Here is a 7758-nt window from a genome sequence, read left to right as displayed (position 1 = left end):
GCCTCCCCTTTCTCCCTGGGTGGGACGGTCTTCGCTGGAACCTTCAGTCCAGTGGAACCTGGTGCCTTCTCAGTCCCGCTCAGGAGAAGACCTGTTCTTGAGCTCTTGTTACCTCAGTTTCCCCGCGTGGAAAGTTGGGGTGCTGGAGCACAGAACCCAACAGGTCTGGTGAGATGGAGCCAGGTCCCTGCATTTCTTTTCTGGACTTGCTCCCCCTTCCTCAGCTGCACTTGGCCCCATCCCCAGTTCCCATCAATGCCTCCTCCTAGCGGCCTGGAGGGCCCTTGGATCTCGAGCGTCTAGGCAACCCACTCAGAGCCAGGGAGGGGCAGGGAGATTCCTGGGCCTTCTGGGAAGGCAGATTTTTTATTTGTGAAGCTCTAGAAGGCGGGGTGCTGTTCTTTAGAACTGGGGGAGGGGGGAGGAACTGGGGCTTTTGCTGTTGTGTGGAGCCGGATTGTGAGACTGGTGATGCCCAAGAGGAGACCGCAGCACGTGAGTGCATTGTTGAAACCAGAAATTGACACTGGGATGATTAACTTAGGTACAGACCCTATTCTGATTTGACCATTTAAGAGTTTTAACAGTTTCCATGTAAGCTTCATATTAACATATTCTTTAATGAATTTTATGTTCTACCAGGAAGTTATTTCAGAGAACCCCAAGGTACACCCACTCTCAGGTCAGTGTTTGGAGAGTAAATCTAATGGCTTAGATTTATTTGAGGGTCTTCAAGCCCTACCAGATGATACAATCCTGCGTTTAGACCCAAAACAGACCAGGAGGGAGTTCCTGTTGTGGTGCAGTGGATTGGGAATCCGAGGGCAGCAGCTTGGGTCCCCCTGTTCCATCTGGGTTTCAGTAGGTTGTGAGATCTGGATTTGCCAAAGGTGTGGTGTGGGCCACAGCTGCAGTTAGGATTCAGTACCTGGTCCAGGAACTTCCATGTGCCCGCAGTGTGCCCATTAAAAAACAAACAAACCCCAAACCAGACAAGGAGTGGAGTTCCCACTGTTGTGCAGTGGGTTAAGGATCCAGCATTGCCACAGCTATGGCTCAGATTTGGTCCCTGGCCCAGGAACTTCCATATGCCACCGGTGCAGCAGGGACCAAAAAAGAAAAAAACAGGAGAGCACAGCAATTGTAAAGAAAAAGACACAAATTCAAATTACTTCCATTTTGTCATTCTGAACGGCTGCTTGGAAGTTACTTGTGTTTAAAATTTAAAACAGTGAAAACTTTGCAAGCAGTGTGGTATAATATTTTTAGTTGGTAAATATACTTATTAGTTCATAAGCTAACTGTTGTACTGAATTTGAATAACATAATTGAATGCAAACATTGTTTTTAATTATTTTAAAACTAGTGAATGAATCAAGAAAGAATATTATATCAGTGCTACTATTTTGTGGCTTCTCAAATTGTGCTGTTTGTAGGCATTTCATTTATATTAAAATTGACTTGTTATTACTGGACAATTATTTACATTGTTACATAAAATATATCAGAAGGGAAACATTTTCACTGTATTCATTTCTTTTATGATCATCATTATTTGTTTCATGTTATGCTTATTGCTTAAAAACAGTTTATTTTAGGAGTTGCGGTCGTGGCTTAGCTGTAACCAACCTGATTAGTAACCATGAGGATGCGGGTTTGATCCCTGGCCTCACTCAATGGGTTAAGGATCCAGCATTACGGTGAGCTGTGGTGTAGGTTGCAGACTCGCCTAGGATTTGGCATTGCTGTGGCTGTGGTGTAGGCCGGCAATTGACCCCTAGCCTAGGAACTTCCATATGGTGCAGGCATGGACCTAAAAAGCAAAAAGTAATAGTAATATATTTTATGGGAAGGGGGTGTTAAAAGTGATCTGCTCTGAGTGTCAAACACTGAGAAGGCTTTACTTTGGGAATAAATGATTGAAGAACCAATGAAAGAGGGTGCAGTTTCACACAAATACCACCATGTGGCAGTGTTCCCCAAGCCAAGATCACTCAGCATCTCAAACCTGGCTCTTGCCACCAGCCCTAGTTCTGGATGTCTTCGCCTGGAGCAGGATCCCAGGCTCCTCCCTGAGCTCACAGCCCCCCACCCCACCCCAGTTCTGTCCTCTGTAATCCCTTTGCTCCAGAACCACTTGAAGGATCTTTCCTACCAGCAGCTCTGATCTGCTGGTCCTCTTCCAGTGTTCCCCAAACATATCCATACTCTTACCTCTGGGCTTTTGCATTACTGTTCCCTCTGCCTGGAATTATTTTCATCCCCATTTTCCTAATGTCCACAAGGAAAACTCATACTTCATGTATGAGTAAGTTCCTGGGGGAAAGTTACTTAGTCTCTCTCTGCCTCAGTTTCTTTGGATGGGTTGGCCAGAAAGAAAAGGTAAATCCAGGACAAGGAATTAGAAAACTGGAAAGGCACTGGGGAGCCACAGATGTTTGAACAGGGGAGTGTCTTGGGTTGTAAGAGAGAGAAAGGCTGCCCCTTCTTCCTGCCCTCCAGGGACCAGAAGTCTCTGACTTTGGCCAACCTACACTTCCTTCATGGGTCCCCAGTAGCTGGACCAGAGGGTCTTCCTGATCTCTGCACCCTCCTAGGTGGGGCTGTTTGCACTCTGGTGACCTCCCCTGAGCCCGAGCCAGCCTCTGGCAGCGGGTCCCTGGGAAGACACCAGGTGTGTGTGTTGCTGGAAGGAGGTGGGGGGGGGGGTCAGTCCTCTCTGGGAAACTGTGAGCTGCAGGTGGAGCCCAGATGTCACCTTTATGGCAGTGATGGTGACTCCCTGTGACATGAGGAGCTTGGAGGCCATATGGGGCTCACAGGACTCATGGCATACAGCCAGGGCAAAGCCCTGTGTGCAGGTAGGGACCTGGCCGAGCCTGCTGGCATTCGGGGGCTCGTGGGGGGTCCTTGGGGTGGCATCCAGCATTGTCTTCCCCACACATTTCAGCCTCTCTTCCTGTGTGTCCACGTCCTCTGTCTCCTTGTCCTCTGTCTTCCCCCCTCTGCTCTATCTCTGTTTGTCTGTGATAGTCTTAAGTCCCTTACAGCCTCCTCCCCTCCACCTCTTCCTATGTCTCTCTGTGTCTCTCTCTGTCCTCGTGGTCTCCACCCCTGTCTCTCCATCCACTGCTGTCACTGTGTCTCGTTTGACTCCTATACTTGAGCTTCTCAACCCTGGGGGTCCCTTCTCTCTCCTCCTTTTTGGTTTCTCCTTCTCTGACCACAGAGCCCTGAGAGGGGGAACAGGGATGCTGCCCAGGGCCAGGTGCTGAGCATAGCTGCCCTATGAGCATCAGACCCCAGTGCAGAGGTCCATTTTGGAAAGGTCTTTCCTGGGACCAGCTGCCCCTCGCGGCCACCTGCTCCCTGTGGGCCTCTTCCCTCATCTCTTCTCTTTCCCATCACCAGGTTCTGACCTCCTTCCTATTTCTTTGCCCCCACATCCCCTGCCCTGCTCTCGGCTCAGCTGCTTACACACTGCAGCTGCTGATGCTGCCAGCATGGCTTCTTGACACTAATTGAATGCCAAGCCTAGGTGACACGCACCTCTGCAAAGGCTGTATCGTCTTTGGTCCTTATGTGACCATTGGCTGGGGGTGGGGTGTGCTCAGGGGCTTGGAAGAGAGTGTTTTGGAGGCCAGGGAGGGTCTGGTTATCCTGTGGTTCTAGGGGTAGTTGTTCCTGGGCTTGTTACTGGGGAATCCAGCTTTGCTGTGGGGTCTGACTGTTGTGGGGAAGCAGTTGTAAAGATCTGGGGTAGTTGTGCTGGTACAAGGCTCTAGTTCCATGGGCTGGTGCACGTGTTGTTCCTGGGCTGGGCTGTTGAGGGGTCATTGATTGTTCTGACTGTTGGGAGGTCAGTGGTTGTCCTTGTCTTTGGGAGGTCAGTGGCTGTCCTTGGCTGTTGAGGTCAGTGGTTGTCCTTGGCTGTTGAGGTCAGCAGTCATTCTTGCTTTGGGTCAGTGGTTGTCTTGCTGTTGAGGTCAATGGTTGTCCTTGGCTTTGGGAGGTCAGTGGTTGTCCTTGGCTTTGGGAGGTCAGTGGTTGTCCTTGGCTGTTGAGGTCAGTGGTGTCTATGGCTTGGAGAGTCTGGCTCTTGTGGGGCTCTGTTCCCCACAGTTGCTGGCTGGGGTCTGGGATGACTGTTGGGGAGTTCCAGCTGCAGAGGTACCGGGTGAGCACGTGTTGCAGGTGGCTAGTGCTTACAGACCTCTGGCTGTTGTCTGCTGGAGTCTGGGTGTTGTGAGTGGGGGTGACTTGGGGTGTAGGTAGTTGAGGTCAACTCCCCCCATCTATCCTTCTTCCTGTTGCCTTTCTGTTTTACTCTCTGTCCACATTTTTCTGTTCCCATCTTGCTGTCTCCATCTGCACTTCTCACTTGCACTCAAACATGTATTGAGCACCTGTATATATATATATATATATATATGTATAGATCAGCTGCAGCAGGTCTTTGGGGGCTTTGGCCTGCTCACAGGGGAAGAGATGGGATCCTCTGCTCTGAAGACTGGCCCTGGAGCTGGAATCATTGGTTCATGTGGGACAGAAAGGCTGGATACTCTGTGTCAGAGGCTTGATCAGGCTTCTTTCTTCCCTTGAATGTTAAGACCAAGTCAGAGGGGGCTTGGACAAGCCTGGGTCTGTTGGGTCAGGGAGGCTTCAACCACACACTTTGGGCAGGTGCAGGCACTCTCCTGGAGACCATATACTTTGGGCGGGAGCAGGCACTTTCTTGGGGACAGAAAGGGTTGTGGGCATCAGGAGAGGAACCAGCCTTCCATGCCGATACCAGGGGCAGAGTGTGCAGGATTTTGACTTCACTCCGAGTGAGGCAGAAACCACTGGGGCTGGACACACACAGGGCTCTGAGCACAGACCGGCCCGCACTACATACTTGGTCCCTGCATGCTGTCTGCTGTCATGGCCAAGGTTGTGTTGGCTGAACCTAGGTGGGACCTGTTCCAAGGCTTTCATGTGCCAGGAGCCTTCTCAGAGTGAGAGTCAGGGCCCCGAGGGCCTCCGAGGAATGGGCTGGGCTACCCAAAGCTGTGAGAACAGCCCCTTTCCCTACTCCTTCTGGGCGGCCTTCTGAGCAAGAGGAGGGGATACAAGGCACATGGAAGAGCTTGTGGCAGAGGGCACCAGACAAGCCCTGGAGAGAGGGCTAAAGGAAGCAGTTTCTCCCATCTCCTTGCATAACTTCCTATGATGAGAAGCTCATTATCTCCAAAGGCAGCCGCTGGAATTCTTAGAATGTTCTTTCAAATGCTAACCCCCACCTAGACTTCTACCCCTCTTTCTGTGTGGTCCCAACACCACACAGACTCGCCTCTTTTTCCAAATATTTTTTCCTACTCTATTTATCCTGTGCCTTTTCTGGAGATGTGTGTTATGGGAGACACAGACCCAGGGTAATCACTGCTGTGATGATGGAAGCCCATGGGGTCCTGGTGGTCTGGAAGAGGCTCCTGACCTAGCTGAGAGGGGGTCAATCTGGTGGGCTTCTTGTAGGAAGTAACATCTCAACTGAGACCCCCATAGGATGAGTGAGATTTGCCTGGGGGAGAAGTGAGGAAAGAGTGTTCCAGATAGAAGGAACAGCATTTGGAGGGGAAAGAATATACTTTTGGAAACCAGAACATGTGCCTGTGGCGGGGACCTTTATACCTATTTTCCAGATGAGGAAACTGAGGCTCAGTTTAGACACAAACCAAGCATCCAGTGACCAATATGGAAGAGGCAATTCCACTGGTTGCATTCCTCGGCTTCGCTCAACCAACTTCTCTTCACACTAAGATTCTGTTTAATTTAATTCAGTTTCCAGAGGAACGGTCTTGCTAATTCTTCACCTCAAAGAAAAACCCATTGTCTCACCCTGCCCAGCAAGGAGTAGAAGCCCTGTCTCTCAACTAGAAAGGGCTGTGGAATTTAGTGCTTTACCAGACTTACACTTCAGGGAGAAATAAGAGAAACAAGAAAGAGGGAGAGGAAAACAGAACATCCTTTCTCCTCAGAGAACCTAACTCCTGAGTCCAGCCTTGGTTCTAGTTCTGTATCTGCCACTGAAATCTGATATGACCTTGTTGAATTCCTTTCCAGCTCTGGGTCCATTTCCCTATCTACTGAGTTTTTTATTTTAGCAAGTGTACTTTTTAAATCTAACTCTGAACTCTTTTATATCTGCCTGTTTTTGTTTCATGTTCTCCTGGTTTTTGTTTCATGGCAGTTATTCCTTCCTTTATCTGTTTGAGTGATTTAATATATATGATGTGAAGCCAATTTTAGATGGTTTTCTATTGTTTCTCTGTTTCCTCAGATGTAAATTCCTCTAGTTGGGAAGTTTGTGGGAACTTGGTGAAGAAGTTGTGAATCCATCATTGCTTCTGTGTATTTTTCCCATGTGCACCTGGTCAGGGCTGTATAAGACCATGTGGTCTCATCTTTTTTTTTTTTTTTTTAGGGCTGTGCCTGTGGCACATAGAGGTTCCTAGCCTAGGGGTCGAATCAGAGCTGTAGCTGATGGCTTACACCACAGCCACAGCAACATAGGATCTGAGCTGCATCTTTGACCTACAACACAGCTCACAGCAATGCCAGCTCCTTAACCCATTGAGAGAGGCCAAGGATCAAACCTGCATCCTCATAGATGCTAGTCAGATTCATTTCCGCTGAGCCACAATGGGAACTCCTGGTCTTATCTATTAGGTGCTACTGCATTCGTCCCAGCCTCCCATGGGTGGGTGATGGCTTCAACCTTTGTCATTGAGCACCTCTGCTATGGTCTCTTGCTCATATTAGTGTTTTCCTGTCATTTCTAAGTGTTTGGAATGGGATGGATGGTTTCAGTGTGTACTTGGTTGGCTATTTTGAATGAAATTCCAATTTTAGCATCTGTAAACATTTCATAGATGAGGAAATGGAAGCTCAGAGAGCAGCCTGACTTGCTCAAGTACACACAGCTAGAAAGGAGAATTATAATCTGGCTAAATCCTTTACACTCCTCCGTATCTGGTAGCCTGGGTGCTAATCTCAGCTCTGATTCATGGTTGGCTGTGTCTTCTTTGGATTCCTTTTTTTTTTTTAAAACCTCTGAAGAGACTGACCTCTACCTTTTCACATGCAAAACAAACTCAGAACTGTGTTCCTGGTAGAAGTGGGGGGAAAAAAAAAAAAACTGGCAAGGTTTAACCTGGTATATTAGAAAAGACGTGAGTTTTGGAGTCTGGTTATATGACCTCAGGTGGGAGCCTTTTGGAGCCTATTTTCTCATCTATAAAATGGGGATAATTGTGCTTACTTCTTTGGCTGGTAATGAGCATGAAGTGAGAAAATGCAGGAGCTTGACTATATAGTAGGTGCTTAATGAATATTATTTCCTTCCTCCCGTGGAGAAAAGCAGACTGAGGAAGTAGGGGAGTGGAGGAATGGAACAGCTGATCCATCAAATCCCTCAGGGTTTGGGGAGCCAGAGGGAGGAGAAGTTCTCCAAAGAGAGAACAGAAAATAACAGGGAAGGGTCCAGGGAAGGCAGATTTTGGCTCCATTTTAGGAAAACTACAATATGGAGGGAGTTGACTTTAGAGGAAGTGAGCTCCCCATCACTCAAGGGGACCAAAGAGAGTCCCCATACATCTATGGCTAATTGATTTTTAAAAATTGTAGTATAGTTTACTTACAACATTGTGTTACTTTCAGATATATAGCAAAGTGATTCAATTATCTGTGTGTGTATTCTTTTCCATTATAGGTTATGAC

Source organism: Phacochoerus africanus, chromosome 5, assembly GCF_016906955.1.
Source record: "Phacochoerus africanus isolate WHEZ1 chromosome 5, ROS_Pafr_v1, whole genome shotgun sequence".
In the NCBI taxonomy this organism is placed as follows: domain Eukaryota; kingdom Metazoa; phylum Chordata; class Mammalia; order Artiodactyla; family Suidae; genus Phacochoerus; species Phacochoerus africanus.
This window is presented reverse-complemented; position numbering follows the sequence as displayed.